The following is a 19,816-nucleotide window of genomic DNA, read 5'->3' on the forward strand; positions in this document are numbered from 1 at the left end:
TTGAAAAGGATTACCCATCATAACGATACACCAAAATTGAAACAAATGGAATAATGACACAGAGAAATTGATTACAGATGGCAGGTGCCCTGGGACTCCTATGCTAGTTAATCAGAGCTCAGAAGTTGAATTAAACCCAAGAAAAACTGATGGAACCCTTTGCCAAAATGCAGTTTTCAGTTATGTAAGGTGCGTATAATGAATACGGTAAAGGAATATTCACCCAAAAGAAGTAGTAGGAAGGCAAAAAGAAAATTGGGAAAAAAGAAATTGTTCTCAACAGCAGAAGTAGTTTTGTTATTTCCAGTTGAAACTGACGTAAGATGATGCCGAAGAACTGTTACGCTTTCATCTGTGTAGAATCAGTCTGGGAGATTGACTGTCCCCTTCTCAGTCCAGACCAACTCCAGTGTTCCACTGACTGCTGCTGATAAGGAGATCCCTGGAGTTCCTGATTCTCCAATCAGATTTTTACTGCCACCTCCATTGAAACCAAGATTTTTTTCAACCAGCCCCTCCTGAGCAGTGCTGACCTCTGGGATGTGTTATGTTAATGATGCTATTTCCTCCTTCTGGTGCTCCCAAGTGGAAGAGCTCAGTAGGACATAAGCAAACTCTTTCCTTATCTAAAGCCTGCTGTGGCAGGGCCTTCCTCTGAAGCCAATTGATTTGGTGCAATGCAATGAATCCTGATTTGTGTCCTTTTACTGAAACTGAAAAATTTTCTATTTACTATTAGATACCATGTCAGTGTCTCCAGCTGCTGCTCACCATGTTTCCTAAACCTAAGGGAGAGCAATAAGACCTAAAAACAACAACCTGTATAATTTATGCAGCTGTATTTTGTGTTATGGATTCCAGTCATTCAAAGCTGCCTGCTAATTTTAGGCTGGAAATTGTATCCCTAGAGCCTTCAGCCTTCATTTGTCTCTCCTTCTGTGAATATTGTAATTAATAAATATCCCAAAGCCCTCCTTCACCTTGCTTTCTGCAAGTGTAAGGAGTGCTGCCGTACATTAACACGCACAACAACCTAGGAAAAAAAAGGGGGTGGCAGGGGAAAGATTAATGCTTCAATTTTATTGGTAATTAATATTCACAGTTCCAAGATGAGTTGTCTTTTAGTTCACTTTGAGAAATGTAGAGCAAACAACAGGATGATAACATTTATCATAGCTGGTGAATTCACAAGTGGAGCTGGCAAATACAATAATTGAAACTATGCTCTATAATGCATCTTCCTCATGCATGAGTTCTGATACCACTAGCCTGGCTTTGATTCATTGTTTATCTGGTCTGTGGAACAGCTTGCAGTAATTGCTGTATCCAGAGCATTATACTTGAGGCTAGAAGAGAGATCCATTTCACAGACAGCCACCCTCTGGCTTTCTCCATATTCCCTCTCTGCTTTCTACCCAGACATTAACTCATTAGCTTGCCATTTCATGGACGTATGTTCAGACCCCAGATCACCACATTCTGTATTCTCCCCCCTCCTCTATTAGGGAAAAGCATTATGCTACAGAACTACACCCTGGGGAAGGAAATGTTCCACTCTAATTACTACTGACAAAAGAAATCTACAGATTGATTAAAAACAAGATGTGGGGAGTTAAATAGGAAATGTGATGTACATAAACCTGCACGGGTGAGATCCACTTCTTCCCTGGCTGGAATGCAATGCATTAGGTTGTGAGGAGAACTTTGGAGTGTGTTTTTTTTTGGAGCAGGTCATTGGGAGAATGGCCAGGAAGAGTCACAGCGGTTTGGCTTATAGTCTGTAAATCATTGTAGGTCTGTGGTGTGGTTTCAAATTAAGAAAGAACCATGGCCTTCTGGGCTTAGTCTGTTTCCTAGTCATCTGTCAGCATTCTCACAAGCAGAAGTGGTAGGATGTCTGGGAAGGATGGACCAGGGCTGGTTCGTGGTGGAGTGGATTGTCTTTGGTGAGACTACCTTACCTGTGTTGGTGTCAAAGAGGAAGTAGGGGAAATTGTGTCTTCTGGAGCATCTTCCCTCTCATATTCCATGGAAAAGATCAGTTGCATCAACCCTCCTATTGCCTGCAGCAAACCTGAAAGACCTGAATTGTGGTATCCTTGCCCACCTTCAGTAGTACGTCCCCAGAATGTGTGGGAAATGCTAATCCATAGGAATGTGTGGGAAATGCTAAGCTTCTCCAGCTGGGTTCAGGAGGTCACCATATAGCAAAGAAACCTCTTTGTATTGACTGTGTTTGGACAGTTTCTACATGTCAAAATATCATCAAAATATTGTCAAAACTGACCTTTAGAGAAATAACATTAATTCATTATTGCTAGCTCTCTCTACAGAATGATTATGCAGCCTCTTAATCATAATTATTTTTCAGAGGATAATTCATCTGATAACAGTATTTAATTAGATTATCTGAAGTAGACTGTGTAAGTGATTTTGGCCTCCCAGAGTTTGAAATTGCAACTCTACAAAATGATTTCCAAAAGGCCTATTTGGTAATAGCACTGCTGACACAAAGGTCATGCCTCAGCTGTCCTACTGACAAGCATCATCTTGGCATATTAACTGGAGATGGTGTTGGGAGTATCTGGGAAAGGAATTTTAGCTCAGGTCCAGTATATGCAGTGAGGCTCTTAATTCCCCCTGAGCTAAATAGGTGCTTAAATGGTTTTCTGGAGTTTTGATCTGATTTTGTCTTACATGTAGAATAAAAAAGTGGCGTTGTGTCTTAGATAAACTGATGCAGATGGATGTGGAAGGGGCTGTATTTCAGGATGGAGCATGGTTCTAGTACCCATTTGGTGCAATAGCTGAAGTGTCTCAGCTGTGCTGTCTGGAACAGATTATGATTCTAGGAGGAAAGTTGCTGAATACTTGTTCAAATATGTCTAGACCACGTAGGGAATGGGCAAGATACAACCAAGTTTCTGTGTCACGAGCCGGATTGATGCTATGGGATATCCTTCTCTTAAATCCTTTCTGAGCAAGGTTAAAAGAAGCAGAGCAAAAGATTGGATTTCTTCCTGGCCTGGAGTTAATGGTGTTGGAGGGCAGGGCTGATATCTAACTTGCATGCTGGGCAAGAGCTCAGGGCAGCATTCTCCTTAGGAAGCAAGACATGAAACTTAAGTGGCAGCACCTTCAGATTGATCTGTAGCTGTTTCTTCTATTGTTTCCTTTGAGGTATCTACCACATTTATCTCACCTCTCTGATTTGAAGCTCTTCTCAGAACCCCTTCTGAATGGTGATGTGGTGATATGAAGTTTCTTGTTCAGCATGCAGCAGTGGGCACATCTCATCGTTTTCATTATGCAGGTCATCCAAATGGACGTGGAGGACAGCTCACAGCTCTTTATGATTGAGGCTACCAAAACCTTGCCAAATTCTTCTGATTGCTGTAACTGTTGTTTCTGCAAAAAAAATATATATGAGATCCTTCTAGCAATGCAGTTAGTTGGGTTTTTTATCTTCACTGTACATTCCTTTAAAATTCCTCAGCATTTAAGCTCCTGTTGCTCTGTAGTGACTTATATTTCATGTGACTTCTCTTTGAAAAATTCGTTACTGTCACATCTGTTTTCCAGGAAAGATGGGTGTCATGTTGCTCCTTTTTAGCAAAGCTTCTCAATTCCCAACATGGAGAGACACTGCAGTCAGAAGCAGCAGTAGGAAATTCCTCTTTATCGTTGATACAGTGCCCTTTTTATTCCCTTGGGAAGATTAGTAGAGTGGAGTCTGTTGTGGTCGTCATTGACCAACACAACAGACATGCTCAACACAACTTAATGATCTTCTCATGGCAATTTACCTCCTTTTCAACTGTTCAGCTGCATTCACATTGTGGCACATACTTTCTGTATAAATTCTTAGGGCAGGAATATTATTCAGATGTTGGAGGATATGTGTAATAGCCACATAACAAAAGAGGGATCCCAGTGTCCAGGTTACAAGAGGTTTAAGACTCTGTTAATCTAAGAGTTGGCTTTATTAATTTCCTGGGTACCACTTGGAGCACTGTTGTTTTGGACTTCAACAAATTTGGTTAATCCACACAGTTAGTTTTGGTATAAGTACTGTTGAGTTGATTTTGCCTGAAAAAAGGCAAAAGAGTCCTGTCTACTACTAACATTTTGACAACTAAGAAATAAGCAGAAATTACAAGGCAATGGATCATTCCTCAGAATGCAAACCTAATCTATCTTTTTTTTACAAAATGTAAATTTCGTAAAATATGCCATACAACCAATAATCCATCTGTTTCTTCTATTTGCAAGGTCAGGAGTGAACTGTGGAAGAAAAAAAATGTTTTATTTTTCCTCTTCCCTTGACTTGTTAAGATTTGTGTGGCTGTTTGTTACCATTGAGGAGTATGGACTAAAACTTTTGATCCTGGTGATATGAAGGCAAAGGAGATGATTTGGAGCTGGATAGGTCAATGGGGAATGGGAGGGGGGCTTAACAGTTGTTTCCAGTAGGCCAAAAGAATGTGGATACTGTCTCTTCAAGGTGCAATTACTTACTTCAACAAACTGTTCATCTATGAGAAACAGGGATAAAAGTGTTCAATTTGGGACCTAAGGAGTTTATATGGAAATTCTTGGATTTCTTCCAAACACACATACATGTTGAAATTAAATTGTGAATCCTACTTTGGAGACTGAGCCTTTCTGCTCAGACAGAAGTGTGCGTGTATGTGTGTGTTTGTGAGTGTGTGTTGATGCTATGTCTCTTTTGGATCTCTTGACACTTTTTGGTGCATTTTTGTACTTCTTTGAATGTGCATATGTGGACTTACCGACGGTGTATTGACGGCATTCTAAAGGCCCTCAACAGCCTGAGATAGAGCAAAACTCTCTAAATTTCTACCCTGGTTGATATATTTTCTGTGCAGCACACAGAGCCTTAGGAGCATGGCCATCTAGAAAGAGGAGCTGCTTGGCTGTGGAGACTGCACTGGGAATTTACCTCCTGGAAACTGTTATCTCTGCTCATTTCAGACCTCTAACTTCAACATAGTTGTTGAGCTGGTCCTAGCAAAGGAGAAAGAGCAGGTCATAAGTATCAAGATGTGATTTATTGAACCAGTGATAACTTCATTACAATGAACCAAATTAAAGACTCTTGTGTTTTCGTTTCTTTTTCTGGCCTTCTCCAGTATGGGAGAGGATGCCTTCACATATGGCCTTAGAATGCCGTACTGGAGTCAGAATGCAACAACAGTCAAATGAAAATAAGATGTATTGCAGCTTACTTAAAGAATGAAAACTGTATCACACAAATGTTTACAAGTCCAAGTAGACAGCGAACCCCTGTACAATATGTAATTTATGCAAGGGATTGCATCTTTCTTTTGTAATGAATGCACTACGCAACCCTGTATATATTTTACAATGTCTTTACAGAGAAAAAAAAAGAATCATTTACTGTAGTGTTGTAAAATAATGCACTTTTCTAATTTTTTCATTAAAAATCCTATGGCACGTTTTCAAATGTATATTGTTTCTTTTATATTGAATGTGGAAATGTTAACTTCCTGTAAAATTGCACTACAGAAGTAAAATCCACTGATGGAACTTATTTTGTTAAAGAAAAGTCCCTTGACAACCAAGAGATGTTTATGATTATACCATATGTATGTGTGTGCATATATGTGTATATAGTGTATATGTAATGTATATATATATGTATATGCACATACACACATATATCTAGTGATACGTGTATATATAAAATGATATAGGTCCAGATTTATATATGATTGTATTAATATAATATCTATAGATTGATAGATATATATATAGATATGTATATATATTCATTCATACACACAAGAATCACAATGTACAAACCCAGAAAGGATTACTCATTAAATTTAAGGGGGTTGGGGGGGAGAAAGATGTCATATACAGAAGATATTTTGCATTGCAATAAAAGCTTTTTTTGACAAAAGTACTTGCAGAGTGAAGTATGAACCTTCATCAAACACCCAACCCTGCTGTTCCCAGGTGACTACAGGACAGAATAAGTACAAAGAAGCTGCTTAGAGGAGGAATAAGAGCAGAATCAATGCATGGTGGGCTGGAGTTTGCTGTTGAGACTCCCCCTACCTTAACTTTGTGGAGCTGAAGGGCAAGATCTTAGGATACTAGACTGAACAGCATGACTTGTTCAGACTTGAGGAGATCAGCATTTCACTCACAAAATTATTAATATAGTGCTTCCTAATAAAAGAGGGGAAGTGGATCTCAAGGCAGATACTGCCTTGAGGCACAAGCATGATTCCCCTTTTGGGATGGAGCATTGGGCAACCTGTAAAGTTGTTGCCATACAGGTAAGTCTCAAGTGAAGGCAGGTACAGGACCTCACTTTGTCCTTACAGTGAGGTTTCTGCACACTGCTACTCATGGAAGGCTTCTAAAAGTTTCCAGAGTTAATATTTCACATTTGAGAAACATCTTACCAACGGGAAGAATATCTTCTTTTTCCCTTCTTTTCTCTGGTGATGCTGTGGCCAGAAGCTTATCCCAGCTGCGCGGAGACAGAGAGTGAGAGGTTTTGTATTTCCTTCCAGCAGCCTTGATGAAAAAAAATATCTACATGAACAGTGAGAATAGTTAACCATTAGAATAAAATAACTGGTTGCAGCAAATTTTCCATGACATGCAGTGATACAACACAGACCAATTACCTTGTGTGCTCTTACAGGAAGAAACCATTGTCTTAATGCAGAAAGTATTTAGTAGAAGTCACTGTTCTGTATTATCATATAATCATGGAATGTTTTTTGTTGTAAGGGACCTTAAAGATTATCTACATTCAAACCCCTGCCATGAGCAGGGGTGCCACCCACTAACCAGGTTGCTCAGGGCCCCATCCAACCTGGCCTTGAACAATTCCAGGGATGGGGCATCCACAACCTCTCTGGGCAACCTGTGCCAGTGCCTCACCATCAATTATAAAGAGACCTATTATAGCAACAGTGAGACAAGCTTGTCCTTATAGCCTTCATCTGCTCTTCTGTATATGAGCCTCACTTACAAATGAGTGAAGAGCCAAGATGTCCTATGTGTTGGGACACAGTCAGTGTCCTACACACCTTTATTTAGTATCCAGCCTACATTAAAACAACAACAAAGAATGCATGTGAAATCTTCATTTTTTGATGGTGAAGATAGGAGTACTTATGGCACAGAAAGGAGAAAAACAGCTTTAACAACAGAGAGAAAGATACCCAAGCAATCTCACGTGTTTTCTGTGCTGCAGCAGATAACATTTCTGTTAGCAGTTAAGATCAACTATTTTTTTCTTTCGGGACTGGTATTTGACAGCATATTTTATCATTTCAAGTTATCCAGAAAAGCCAAAGTGTCGTTGAACCCTGTCTACTGCTTTTGCAAGCAAAAAAACCTTTTAGAGTAATTAATTAAGCAACCAATAGCATAGGCTAGAAGATGATATTTTAAAGGGCTCCAGGTAGTATACAAGAGTTTGAATAAGACCTTGTATGCTGAACTTTTCTTAACAACCACAGAAATGTCAGACTTCAGGGGATAAGAGGAAAAAAATGCAGGAAAAACCCTTCAATCTTTCATCTATGGGTCTATAAATATCTTTATAAATCTGAATCAAAGTCACAGATGCCTGATTGTTCGGGGTTTGGCTGCTGCCATGTACCTGGGTCCTGTCTCATAGGAGGAAAGAAATTAAGCATCCTGCAGCAAAATGCAAGAGCCTGCTCAGTACACATCAATTGCTTGGTTGACAGTAAACCAAATATTTCAGTCACTGAAAACAGGTTTTTGTCTCTAATCATGCTGTGACCAAATCGCTGCATCTTTCTCACCTAAGGCAATGTCTTCAGTTAAGCTTGTCTGTTGTAAAAACTGTGGCTTTTGAGAGGGGACAAATGAGGGAATTGCAGTGGAAGTGTACGAAATAATGAGCAGTACAGACAAAGTAAACGAGCTGTCTCACTCTCCCAGGACAAAGCAATACCCAATTAAACAGAAACCAAAACATTTAGAAGTGAGAGAAGAAAATATTTTTGTTTCTGCCATTAAAAAAATAAATTTAGGGATAAAAGAAATACATATTTCTAGGATTTTCAGAGCCAGGAAAAAACCCATTATTTGATTAAAAGACAGAAAACAAAAGTTCTCGAAGACCTGCAATCAGGATATCTATCCAAATTCAGCCACTGAAGGAGATATTAAAGACTAGTTGCTGCTGGAAGGTTATTCTGCCTCTATACTCCGATCTTGTGAACTCCGTCTGGAGCACTGCATCTTGCTCTGGAGCCCCCAACATAAGAAGGATACGGACCTGTTGAAGTGAGTCCAGAGGGGGCCATGAAGGTGATCAGAGGGCTGGAGCCCCTCTGCTCTGAAGACAGGCTGGGAGAGCTGGAGGTGTTCAGCCTGGAGAAGAGAAGGGTCCAGGGAGACCTTAGAGCTCCTTCCAGTGCCTAAAGGGACTCCAAGAGGGCTGGAGAGGGACTTTTGACAAGGGCATGGACTGATAGCACAAGAGGGAATGGCTTTATACTGAAAGAGGTTTAAATCAGATATTAGGAAGAAACTCTTTACTGTGACAATGGTTGAGGCTGTGGCACAGGTTGCCCAGAGAAGTTGTGGATGCCCCATCCCTGGAAGTGTTCAAGGCCAGGTTGGATGGAGCTCTGAGCAGCCTGGTTGGGTGGAAGGTGTCCCTGTCTGTGGCAGAGGTGCTGGAATTAGATGATCTTTAATGTCCCTTCAAATCCAACCATTTTATGAGTCTATGATTATATTTAGACTATCCTTGGCTCCAGCATTTTACTGCTGGGAAATGCTGACTGTTGAAGGAAAGGAAGAAAATGTCCCTATAGATGAAGCCAATGCACTGTACCACTTACATAGTGGCTGTTGATCGAAAACTCTTGGCTTTAGCATGTGATATGTATTCAGATGACCTGTCCTGACTTAGCTCTATGGTTGTTTCTTCCAGGTCTGACTGAGACGGGAGTCACTTGTCTTCTAAGAGGGTGGAAATGCTAGAGATAGATCCTACTGATCTACCACCTCAGTCTATATGGACTCTACCTGGAGGTTAATCTTTCCCTTCTACCTTCTAGTCAAGGTTGAGAGGAAGGATATCCACATTGCTCCTACATACCTCATACACTAATGGTCTTGTGTCATAATAGACTGCAATTCCACACTAAGTTCATGTGAACGAACTTGGTATTTCCAAAGGCACCAAGACTCAGCTCTGCCATCAGACTTAGGTTTGAATAAAAGAACATACTGCATGTCTTGATTCTTCCCTGTGCAGATACCAGCAGCTGACTTTTCCAGCAAGGAAGAAGAGCTTACACCATGCTCTGGTGTCCTGTGCTGCACAGTTGATCGAGAGCAACTGTTTCACTTTTATCTTGTTTCACTGATGCAGTGTCACATGAGTGTTACATTTTGCATAGTAGGATGCAGAGGCAAACTGCAAGATACTGACATCTGTGGAGTTTTAGGACTGGGGTTTGCTGTGTTGTACACAGAAATGAGAGTGAAAAAGGCCATCCTGGAACCTGAATGACCTTGATCTCAAACTATGGGTTATGCCTTGTGGCGATGCTCACATTTAGCTAGCACAACTCTTGCTGTGCTTTTCTTTTGTTGTTTCTAGTTTATAGAATGTAAGAAATTCCATCTATGAAAAGGGAGCTGCTAAGACATGCAATTACCCTGCTTCCTTAACCTGCTGGGAGCTTTTACCTGTTTCTGGTTTTGATGGTGTGAGTTGAAATAATTTTCCGAAGAGGTAAAAGGAGACAAGGAGCACAGATGGAACAAGAAAGAAACCTCCCTCTTTCTAGATTCACATTGTCATTGAGAAACACTGTGTAGTAGAAGTGACCCCAGCTTGTATTTCTGTGTTTACCTCTCCCAACATTGTGCATGGCCTCTGACTATCATGGTATGGACTCTGCATTTCACTCTGCAATCTGATATCAACTCATTGAATTTATATAACTGTAAACAAGAGGAATATTTGGACCGATGGGTTAAATTAATCCATATTTTTGGTGCAAGAGCCCACGGAGTGGTATGGGACAAACTGCTGGGTGGCAAAGTCAACATTACTGAGACAGGACTGAGCTGAATACAGATGTGGTGAAAAAAAAAATAGAAGGAAGAGCAGAATAGAATCTGAATTATTTACCTACTCAGATTTAATGAGAGAGTTTACCTCAATTTTTTCAGTATTGAACTAAGCAGTTTAATCTAGGCATAGCCTACACTGGGGTTGAACTTTGCTAATTAGACTCAATCCAACAGACTGGTGTAAGTTATAACACCGTGCTAGTTCTATCTGTATGGTCTTTCTGCCTGGGCTACTCACACTGAGCAGGTAAATCTCAGCACTGATCACATTACTGACACCCTGATTCTCTTCTTCTTGGCTCTGATTTCATGCTTATGATACATCATGGCTGGGCTTCGCGAACGAAGATTTGAGAAGGCTTTATCCACATTTGTTACAGGCACGTTGGTGACTTATGAGGCCAATACGTGACAGACATATCCGATTGCAAAAGGCACAACAGAAAGACTCCTTAGATGCTGTATTCTGCAAGACACGGTTCTTCCTGCGTTGCCTTTTCTCCTAGAGAGTGATCCTGCGTGTGTTCTCGAAGGCATCAGCAGCGTTATAGATGGTGTGTCTCCAGGCCTCCCGATTTGAGGCCAGAGTAGACCAGTTATGGTGATCAATATGGCCGAGGCTGAGATGTTTTTTCAGGGAGTTCTTGTATCTTCTCTTTGAGGCTCCTCTCTTGCAGCAGCCAGTGGCAAGTTCACCATAGAGCAGGATCTTAGGGAGGTGGTGGTCCTTCATCCTGGAGACGTGCCCTGCCCATCGCAGCTGTGTTCTCATCAACATGGCCTCTATACTTGTGACTGCTGCTTGCTCAAGAACAGATGTATTGGTCACATAATCTGACCAGTGGATGTTTAAGATTGTACGGAAGCAGCGTTGATGGAAGTGTTGCTTATGATACACTTCTCTTCATAATGCTAATACAATTTTCCTATTCTTTTTTTACTTCCAGAAATGTCTGCAGAAAAGCCTTTTCCATTCATTATGTAAATTTGCCTACCCAGAAGTTGTGGTCATCAAGGAAGAGCCCTCCTGCAACTATAAAACATGTAGATAGTAGATGTGGATGCTAATAGCTTCTGGCTCATTAGCACAAGAGCAAGTATCTGCGGGAGGTAATTGCTGTAAGGGTAATAATGTAGGAAAAAGCCAAAACATCGATCTCTGTGTGAAGGTTAATCCCCAGGTGCTAAATCATTTAAATTAATCACCCAGTGCTGTTATAGGCAATGATTAGTGTCTGCTCCCCTGAGGGAGAGGGATGGAGAGAGAGGGAGGAATCTAGAACGAAAATAACCCTGTGTTTGTTGTCCTGTGAACATTCTCCACCTCCTTGCAACAGCCTTTAGGCCAATACAGCTTTGCAAGATGTGGTCCTGTCAGGATTCCCTAATGCAAAAAAGGCAATTGAGTTTGGCAGATTCACTAACAAGAACTAACAAGAAGAACAAGAGGTAACTGCTTCAGTCCAGTTAATCCTCTGTAGAAACTGGTGTGTAGGAAACTTCATCCCTTCAAAGACTTCTGCACGGGGTCAAACCTCTACACAGGTTGAAAACCAGCTCAACCCCCCCGTTCCAGTCAGTATCAGGAACACTCTTCATTTCAACTGCTACAAACTCTTAACAAGTCTTTTATGCTCAAAGACAATTACCAACCCAGCTGGCTCCTAGCAGGGAGATGTGTGAAGAGGGAAGAGTGGCTGAGAGGTGCTGTGGTGGCTCACCACAGTCCCATCACCATTCCTCCCCGTTGGTGGGAGAAGAATTGGGAGTGAAGAGTTGAAGGTGGGACTGGTAAGGGTGTGGGGGGGAAAGTGTTGTTTCAGTTTGTTTCTCATAATCCAAATTTACTTTAACTGGCAATAAATTAATTGCCTTGATTTGAGTCTCCTTTGCCCATGACAGGATCTGATCTTTATCTCAACTGTCTTTATCTTAACCCATAAGATTTCTTTTTTTTCCCCATTGTGTCCTGATGAGGAGTGGGAGTGAGAAAGCAGCTGAGTTTGTCTCTTAGCCAAGGTTACACCACAGCACACAAGTGAAAAAAGCTGTGAACAATGCATCAGACTTTAGTGTTGGTCCAACTTTAAGCAGGAGGTTGGGCTAGAGACCTCCTGAGGTACCTCCCAGCCTGAACAAGACTGTGACTCTGTGTTCAAAACAGTGTAACACAAAGGAGACACCTGGAATCAAGACCTGTCCCATAGATATAACAGCAGTGACACAATGGATATGTAAAAATAGCCTCTCAGTATCATCTCCAGGCATAATAGACCTGTCACTCTGAATGGACACAGTGGAATATTTGACCTGCTGTCCATTAGTGAGAAGGAAGCTTAAATGAAGCATAACCTAAGCACATTTAAAATAAATTTTGTGCAAATCTTAGACTCTCATGGTCATATCTGTAGCACCCTGGACCTACCTAATAGTGATCAGATATTCATACATATCTTCCAGTGGACCCAGAACATCATCCATGCAACTTCACTGCCTCCCAGGGAGAGCTGTGAGCAGGCTCTGGTGGGTGCACATTAATCATTACGGACGGCAAAGTGACGGATGGCTGAGTGAACAGGGCACAGCTTTCCTTCTCAGAGAAGTCTGTGATAAGCAGGAGCCAGGGTTGTAAGGACATGATTATTAGTGTAGCTGTCTGATTACCGGAGAAATAGCAACAGAAAACACAATCTGGTTGCAATTGCAACCTGAACATCTCTCCCCTGTAAAAGCTCTGGTAAAGAACAGCAGATGGATGGCCCTGCAATAGTTGCAACCCTGTGACCTGGTTGCAAAGCAGAGTTTTGTGCAGAGTGCAAGACAGAGGAAGCTGTGTTGTTTCCTCTGCTTCTAGAGGAAGAGATGACCCTGTACATAAAAACAGGGTCAGCCTTTCCTTGCCAGAACAAGTCAGCCTTTCCTTGCCAACCTGAGACTGTGGAAATTCGTGAAGAGATACAAGCTCTTTAACCACCGATTGGGAAAGGGCTGCTGAAATCAGAGGCAAAGAAACAACTGCACTCATCAGTGTTACCACATCTTTCCTCTCCCTTGGAAAGCTGCCAGAGGCTCAGTGGTGTGCCTGGACTATCTCCTCAAGTCAGAGGGAATATCCCTGTGTACCACAATACTGATGCTATTGCAGAGAGCAATACTCCACCTCAGAGACAGGTTGTTGACAGGCAAGTGTCTGGGGCATCAAAAGCAATACTCAAAATGTTGCCAAAAGTTTTCCTCAGTGAAAATTTCAATACAATGAGAGAGATCAAGGATGTGAAAAGACATACACTTCCTTCTAGCCACCTCCTAAGATGTACCTAAGTCTCTAATGTTGAATATAACATGAAGGAAGTCTGATCTCAGCAAGCAGTGAGAAGAAATGGTGCCTTACACAGACTCTGCCTCCTCCATCTACCTGAGTTAGATGTTGTAACTCCTCGTATCCATTGACTTTACCGAAAACCATGTTCTGGCGCCCCTTATTAGGAGGCATTCTGAATAAATCAGAGTGACATCAGCTCTGAGGCTCATGGTGCTGCAAAGAGAGGATTTAACTCTCCTGTTCAGTGGTGCTTGACTCAGTCGATTCACGGAGAAAGTGACCACAGAAGGAAAAAATCAGGCTGGTGTGAGATTCTGTTCCAGCAGCTGGTTTCACGGCTCTGCTTGTCTCCAGTATGTGTTGTCTTCCATTTTGGTTCAGCCTGTTCTTTATCTGCGCTGTTCATGGCTGAAGTACAGGGATGTTTCTCATCAGCTTAACTTCTGGACAGGAAGCAACATGAACTCATGTATTATATCTATAAGGATGCTTTTGAGGGGATATACTGTGGCAGGGATTTAGAGCTCCAGAAAAAAGAGAAGAAACATTTGCATTCAATTTTCAATAAGCAGATGGTACGCAGCTTGTTTTATGCTGCAGTAAATTTTGAGGTCCCTACTGAAAAATAAGAAAAGTGAGCGTATTCGCTTTTATTTCAAACTTCTCCTGTTTCCATGGCAATATCCCAGTGAGGTACCAAGAGTAGATGCTGGGATATGAGGTATTAAATAGTTCTTTTTCTCTGCATCATGAAAAGCGATGCTGAGATCCATGTGTAAGGAAAAGCGTGTTGGGAAATGACATGAGCACACTGAAGAATTATTATACTGAAGATGAGGAAATTTCAACACCCTGTGAATCCACAGAAGGATAAGCTAGATTTGTCCTTTTGTTTTAGCCCGGGGCAACTCAATTGATTTTCAGTAGAGCTGTACCAGCGCTAAAAAGATGGGATCATTCCCATGTGATATGGGTGGCTGAATGGAGCCAGACTATAGTTGGAGCTGTGCAGCAAAAGGATGAGCAGCAACAGACATGAACTGCAGAAAGTGAAATCCAGGGGAAAATGAATCACAGTGAGAATGGTCAAACCCTGGAACAAGTTGCTCCAGTACAAACCTTGAAATAATCAAAGCCTGACTGGAAAAGCTCTTCAGTAGCTTGATCTAAATTTGAAGTTTGCTCTTCTTTGTTCAGAGGTGAGATGATCAAGTTCTGCTTCCACTCTGAATCATTTTGTTATTTTATGATTCCCTGTCATGGGCACTTCAAGAAGACTCCTTTTTGCTGTTGCACTGTATATTCAACCTGGTCAGTAGGTAAGGTATCCAAAATAATCCTACTTCGGTTGCATCCTTTTACAGATCATTCTGCAGTTTCATAGATTTTGGTTATAGTGAATAGGAAAGTCAAATTTCTCCACTGTTTCATTTTCCTCAGATTTAACGTTGCCCTTGGCTGATACATGAGAGTGCACACGACTGAGCTCTGTATTCATTGTTTACTTCAGTAATTGGAGACCATTGATACCACAACAGCCAGAAATGCCTCACCTCTTCAGATAAAATGTGTCACCCAAGCTTCATTATCCAGTTGCAGTAACATAACAGGATCATATGATAATTCACTTTGGAAGGCACCTTAGGAGATCATCTAGTCAAGCCTTGAGCCTGAGACAGGATGCAATGGAAGCTGATTTGTACCGAATCCCTGATTCAGGGAAGGGTGTGGAGTAGAATCATGGAATCGGAGGACCTGAATTTTAACAGGCATTGGATTACCTTCTCTAATAACAGTGAAAATGTAAAAAGTAATCTGTTGTTGTTTGTAGCAACAGCAGTATGCACTGAAGTCCTAACCCTTTAGATAGAAAAATATTTCCCTATTATAATCTATATGGGAAAAAAACCCAAAATGGAGATTAAAAGAAGTATATTAGAATTATTATTTTACAAAATCACAAATGATATAACATTTCTGAAATATGCATCCTGATCACACAGCTAGAAAACGTTCACACTGTTCTCAATCCTGTACCGGTTCTGTATAGGTAAGACCATGCTCCTCTCTACTGATAGCTTTTATTCCCTGAGGGGCATGTTTGCCCCAGCAGCATTCATGAAAGCTTAGGATCCCTCAGTTGGGAAGAGTATAAGAAAATATTGCCTGTGACTTGGGAAAGAAATTGAGATGTCTTATTTACCTGTCTGCACATGGTAAACCTGAAGCTTATCCTTAAAGTGGGTCATACACAAGAATATTGTTTTTTTTCTAATTTCCAAGTTGGCCCAAGATTTCAAGTGGCCAAGATTTCAGTAACACTGTTTCTGCTGTTAATGTGAAGGCAAACGAATGAATGCTTTCTTCTGGAAGGGGATCCTAAACCAGACAGTGACACTGATTGTAGTGAATAGTTTAAGTACAGTCTGAACCTACCTTCCCAGAGAGGCAGGAATTAGCTGGGGTCTGAGGTCCTGCTAAGCCTTTTAACCCATCACAGGAAGAGCTAAAGGATCCTCATGGGACTAATGCTCAGGAAGTGCAAGACATGTTCTTGGCCTGCAGAATGACCCATCAGAGAAGTGAGTCTTAAACCCACTTGGCACAGCCCGTCTCCTCATACAGGAACATCTTCTTCATCTGTAGTGCAAAAGAAACCACAGCTTGTGAGTTGGGCAGCGATCCATGTCAGAGGGAATGTCTGAGTTCTGCAAACCATTTGGTTGAGACCACTTTAGTCCTTTAGAAGAAATTTAGAAAGAGCACGAGTCTTGTTCTGATTCCAAGAAACGCATTTATATATTCGACTGACATCCACTGTGATCCATCCAGACCCTGAGGCTGGGTGTGTTTAGCAGAAAGCATGGCTAAAAGTGTTTGGCTAAACAGGTCCTGTTTGAACACTGACCATCCTCCAGGAGTACCCCAAACATCAGACAGCACCAACTGTTCAGTAACTATTCAGTAAAAGAAATGCTTTCAGCAAGCACTTTCTTCTGTAGCAACAGATGGCAGGAAGCTACCATGAGTAAGAATTCCTTATGTCCTTCCAGTGAAGCTCCTGCAAAGGGCAGAGGAGGGAGAAAAATGTACCCTAGATTCACAAAAATGCTCATCTGCCCTCATGCTGTCCTCCAGCTGTAAAGGGAGAAGGAGAATCTCACTGCTTCTTAGCAGAGATTAACCTCATTCACTGAGCCAAACCAATGAGACACTTACAAAACCAAACAAACAGCTTTAAAAAAAGACATGAGCTGTAAGGTGGCTTGATTTCAAGGTTCACTGTTAGTATATTTTTGTAGCATGTGAAGAACTGGTATGCAGCTTTCACATTTGCAAAAGCAATGATGTGTGAGTGGAAGTCTGTTCAGAGAGCATGAGGCAGAGACCCCTTTACCATCTCTCCTGCAAAATCTCAGAATATCAATACTAATAATATTAACACACTTGGAGGCCAAAATAAAATGTGTGTACCAGGGCTGTGATACTCAGTTATGGTCTTTTCAGTGAGCAGTGAAAGATAATGAGATATGACAGGGAGAGCAGGTCTCGGATCCACAACTAATAAGGAATTTAGACCCCTGAAGTTACTTTGTGGGATATCTAATTTTCACTCTTCTGGTTCTAAGAGTAGAACTGACATGTCCTGCCTGAGATATCCAGGTGTCCTACATTGTTTACACAAAATTGTGAGCTGCTTTTGGGAGACCAGAGGGTTCTGCTGCCTTTTAGAGTGACCTCAGCAGGCTGCAGAAATGGGGTGACAGAGTTTCATGAAGTTCAACAAAGGGTCCTACCTCCTGGGGAGGAATAACCACAGGAATCACTAAAGGCTTCGAAGCAAGTGGCTGGAAAGCAGAGGTTCTGGTGCACAGCAAGTTGCATGTGAGCTGGAAACGTGCCCTTGTAGCAAAAAAAGGCCAACAGCCTCCCGTGTTGCATTAGGCAGAGTAATGCCAGCAGATCAAGGGAGATGATCCTCCACCTCTATCCAGCACTGGTGGAAACCACCAAGAGTGCTTTGTAGGTGCAGGGATCCTCAGTACAACAGAGACGTGAACATGGTGGAGTGAGTCCAGTGAAGGGCCTCAAAGATGGTTCAGGTGTTGGAGCATCTGACATACCAGGAGAAGCTGGGAGACATGGGACTATTTAGCTTTCAGAAAAGAAGGGTCAGGGGGATCTTGTCCATGTGTATAAATATTTGATGGAGTAAAATAAAGAAGATGAAGAGATCTTGCAGTGTCTAAGATGTTCTCAGTGGTGTCTAATGACAGGAGAGAGCAAAATGACAGAAATTGAAATAGAGGAAATTCCACTTAAATGTAAGAGAAAACATTTCTGTTGGAAGGGGGGAATCTGGGAGAGGGCATACTCTGGAACAGGTCATCCAATGAGTTTGTGGAGTCTCCATCCTTGGAGGTATTCAAAACCTGAATGGACATCGCCCTGAGCAAATCCCTCTAACTGATGCATAGTCCTATCAACTTAAAGAAATGAGCTTTTCAAAATGGGAATGGACAGTAAGATCCAGGATTTTAGAGAATAAAGAGACTTTAAAAGAGGTGAGATATAAGAAGGTATCCATTGGAAAATTATGTGCCAAAGAAGGAGTAATGTCCAGAGAGACAGTAATGGGCTGCTTTACCCTCATTGTTCAAAGAACTGAACCTCTCTATCCTGTCAAGACTCTAGGGCAGACTTTCTCTTCAGACGCATTTTTTTCTAATGGCATTCTCATATTTTCCATAAAGGACCTCACCAGCTGGGCTGCCATTTGATTAGGGGTAGAGTGGGACTAACATGGTTCTGCTGATTTCCCTCAAAACTAGAATTCATGGATCATTTAATCACAAATTCCCTAATAGTTCAGTATAGCCTTGATCAAAATCCAGTCGTAGGCCACATGTGTCACTATCATTTATTTAGCTGGATAAAATGTGGTTGTCAATGTACATAGCTCTGTGGAATCTGGAGATGAGTAACAAGGCTTCACTCTGGCATTTGACTATAGCTGCTAGGGGGAGAGAGATCATTTTCTTGTACAGTGACTTAATAATTTATCCCCTGACCACAGGAATAGTCATTAAATAGCTTTATTGTCCATCTGGGCAAGCAGAAATCACACTAGGCTATATCCAAAAGACATTACTCTTTCAAATGTTAGTGGGGCCAGGCCATAGTGTGAGATTGGGATGCTGCAATACTCTTCTTGATTGAGTAGGAAATCTTTGGATCTGAAGAAACCACAAACTTAAATTATGAAACAACAGAGGGATCTATGCATGGGTTGCCTTTTGTGAGGCAGCCAGATGGTGAATGGGTTGTGCAAGTCCTTGAATAAGAAGTCTGAGAAGCATCTTTCAGCTTATTAGCTGAATCACAGAGTGTGAAAGAAACTTTGAAACCTGCTAGACTAGAAAGTAGCATATTTATAGATACGTCTCTGTGAACTGCATTATCTATTCCTACACTGCACACTGTGTCTAGTATTACTACTATTTGCTCTTACCTTAGCCCAGCTTGAAATGAAGTGATTTAGAGATAATGGACTAATACCAAGTCTTTTCATCCTTTTGTCATGCCAGTCCTTAAAATGAAGATACTGAGACACTCCAACAGTACTCAATTCCCAGAAAATCCCAAGGAAATAGGAATGTACATCCCCTCATCTGCCATAGCCTTCCTGGCAGCATGGTACTTGGGAGAAAGGAGAATCTTCTCATGGCCACCATTAAGCTAGAAGGTCTTTGATGTGCAGCAGACCCAGGAGTTTTGTGTTGTAACCATTGAGTCTGCAAGGACTCGAAGGGAACACTGTAGAGACAGAAAACAGGCTGATACAGCAGGAAAAGACTCATTCCACTAAGACTGTGTCCTGAGAAGGTGGTCCTGTCCCAGGAAGCATGGCTTGGTCCAAACCCCAGCTACTTGGATGACAGGAGCAGCCCATGGATAACCTGAGTTTGGGGAGGCTGCGGTTCATTTGTTTCGATTTGCCTGAGAACCAGTGTCAGTGAGTGAAGCATCTACCACAGAGACAGTCCTGCTTTTCCACAATGCAGGTTTGTAGCAGATATATTGGTACCACTAAACCAAAACCAAGTGGGTTTATCGGGCCTGGTTATGGAGGTATATGCTGTGAGGTTTTTAGCTCTTTCCCTGAGTGTCTTTGTACATTTCTTAGTGCCAAGGTTAAGAAGGTGGTGGTAGTGTCAGAAGCAGTTACACCGTTAATCAATCAAAGCCTATTCAGTGAGAAACAGATCAGTGTAATGTAGAGCATTAGTCCTAGCAAAGGTCCACAGCACTGCAGAATAGTGAAACCAATTCCCATGGTCTTCAGGAGATGTGCAG

Source organism: Corapipo altera, unplaced genomic scaffold, assembly GCF_003945725.1.
Source record: "Corapipo altera isolate COAL_440 unplaced genomic scaffold, ASM394572v1 51, whole genome shotgun sequence".
NCBI lineage: Eukaryota > Metazoa > Chordata > Aves > Passeriformes > Pipridae > Corapipo > Corapipo altera.